Consider the following 3,211-nt stretch of genomic DNA (forward strand, 5'->3'; position numbering starts at 1 on the left):
ACAAACTAAGTAGTGAGATAATGGCGAAATGAGCAATGAGCACAAATAAAAATAAACGCCAAGGCACACACAAACATAATCAAATGATCACAGAGTTCGGACCTTCTGTCCTACGTCTCTGCTCCCCACTCCCGAGGAGAAATCTACTATCACAATCCGGTTTGGAAGCCGGAACTTCTACACACTCGGTTTTCTAGCTAACCGAAAACTCTACAACTCACACTCTTGCAAACCCACTCTATACCCTCACAAATATTGGACCTAGCCGTGTCTCCCTCAAGTGCTCGGTTACAACCTCTCTCTAGGTTCGTCAACTGACGTCACTCCTCTTGGAACGATCCCCAACTCTCACCACACACTCCTCTCGGTGTACAAGTGTATTACAAAGTGTATCTCACAATAAGCTTGATGCTAACCAAACTTTTCAATTGCAACCTCAGCAACAACAGCAGCAACGAGCGCCACAACAATCCCAGCCGCATTGGCAACAACGGCCTTAGAAACAAAAGTCTTCGTAGCCGAGGTTCCCCAAAGTCTACTCCTTCAAGGATGATGAAGTTCCCGGCATTTTCAAATACTTGTTGGAGAACAACAAAATCCAACTGCCGGCGATCGTGGATCAAGAGGGAGCCAGCAAGGTGACGGATCCAAAGTACTGCGCGTATCACAGAGCGGTCCACCACCCTACGAGATCATGCTACCACCTCAAGGACAAAAATCAAAACAACTAAACTCAAATAAAATCTAGCATATAGAAATTATGAATAAAACAATAAATAGCTAAAAATACAGTTTAGGAATTCTTCTCTGAAAAACAAGATAGAGAGATGGATTAAAAGGAAGCTCAAACAATGTAGATGATCTTCTCCACTTGTGAACCAACCACAACAGCTTTAAACCAAACTTAAACCCATGTTAAAACTCTTTTAAACTTGTTTAAAATATCCCATTGGTTGCTGAGATAGAAGGGGTTTGGGGGTTTATATAGGAAGAGGAAGTAACAGCAAAAACCCCAAAACAAAATAACAAAAATCCTAAAAAATCAGGAATACAATTCTGTACAAAAAGAGCCGTTGGAGTATACGACGGTCGACCATAAAAATCTCGCGGTCGACCGCGAGCCACTTTCGAAACTGAGAATTTTCCAGAGACTTTGGCGGGCGAGAATGTGGGGGCAAACGCAGTGTCAATCAGTTTTGGATCGGTGCCTACAACTTGGTTCGAGCCAAAACGTGTCACCAAAGTCAGGATGAAGACGGTGAATGACGACCCGCACGGACAACGCCAAAAAGGACTTGTCCCATACACAGCCCCAAACGGTGAGATCCTCTGGGTGAACCCCGACCTGATTGAAGATGAACAATGGGCCGGATTGTCATCCAAGGAGAAGTCCAAAGGGAAAGGGAAGTCTTGTTATGGAGTCTCTGCTATCCCAGGGGAAGATGACGAAAGAATCCCCACTTTCCCGCTTTCCGACGAAGAACAGGAAGTCTTCGCGACCCGGAGTGGAAATGAGTATCACTTCAAATATCCATCTCCTGGTGATCAATTAGCTGAGCAGGGGGTGACAAAACGGGGACCAGCCAAGACTCTCACAGAGCTGGGGGTGATTACGGTTCCTAAACCGGTTGAGGAAGTTCGACGACAGCCGGTAGATAAACATAAAGAAAAGAGGCCCGAGGAGGATCAAAATCCGAAGCAATCTCGTTTCAGTCGTCCGATTGGAAAGGATAAACCAGAGAGCTCGAAAACTCCACGCGCCTTTGACATCATGGCTCAACTAGCTAATATTCCAGCGCGGATAACGCTATATGAGTTACTGCGGCTGATGCGACATAATTATGTACCAAAATTGCAAGTGCACAATTTATCAAGTTATAGTATAAAAAGATATCGATCCCACGAAGAAGGTGATTTTAAGAGATTATTAAACTTGGTTCTTATATTTTGTGCGTGACAATTAGGAATAAAGAATAAGTGTGATTGTATGAGTGGTTGTTTTGATTTATATGCAAGAGGTAATAAATTGAATTTTAGAGGAGAGAAGAAAGAATTAAAGAATAAATAAAATCATAAGGCAAGAAATATGAATTAATAAAATCAAGAAATAAAATCAAAAATGAAAAGAAAATTTAAGAAAGTTAAGATGAAGGATTCAAAAGAGGTAAGAAATCTAGAATATAATCCACTAACCAATTTCAATTACAAAATATAAACTATTCTCTTTTTATCATATTTCAACTTAGATTTATTAAGCATAGATTATCAAACCATTTAAGGAAAGTGTAACCTATCAAATTATCATCTAAGTTAAAATTACTATTCATGATAAGAACAACAACATGATAATAATCCTAGAATTCATAAGCATAACCTATCAAACCATTTAAGATAAGCATAGATTATCAAATTCTTCTTCTACCGATTAGTTCTCTAGTTGATTATCCTAAACATGAACATTTTAAGTACAAGAGAATAATTCATACAATATAAAAGAAATTAGACTAGTTTCATACAATTCTAAGATTCCTACAAGAATTAAATTCACATCTTAAGAAATAAAAACAAGAAAAAGAAGACTAATTACAAAATTAAAAAGAAAAGAAAAATCTAAACTATGAACAAGAAATAAATCTAATTACAAAGAAAATAAAAATCTAAACTACAAAATAAATTGCAGAAATTAAATGCAAGAAAAATAAATCTACTCTACAAATTAAAGTGCAAAAAGAAAATAAAAAAGACAAGAAAGTAAATCTACACTACAAGCATGAATTTAAATCTAACTAATAAGCAATAATAAAGAAATTACTAAAAAGAAATAAAAGAGAAAAGAAATGCAAACCTTCAAATTGCTCTTCATCTCCATCCTCATCATTCAACAAGAGGAGAAAGAACAAATTTAAAGAGGAAAAAATTATTTTTATTAATTGCAACTAAAGTTACAATTTTTGGAAGGCCTTCTCAATTAAGAGTAGCCCTCCTCTCCAAAAGGAGTTTACAAAATTTTCACACCTCTAACCCCTCACTCTCTACCCCTATTTATAGTAATCTTCAATGAATATGAGCCATTGGATTTGTCTTGAGCCCCAAGCAACAATCTCCACCTTTGATTTATTTGATTTTCAAAAGAAAAATAAAATCCAATTCTTGAGCCCATGTTCATTTGATTTTCAAAAGAATTTTCTTGCAAATTCCAAGCCCAAGTCCG

This window comes from Asparagus officinalis, chromosome 6 (assembly GCF_001876935.1).
Source record: "Asparagus officinalis chromosome 6, Aspof.V1, whole genome shotgun sequence".
In the NCBI taxonomy this organism is placed as follows: Eukaryota; Viridiplantae; Streptophyta; class Magnoliopsida; order Asparagales; family Asparagaceae; genus Asparagus; species Asparagus officinalis.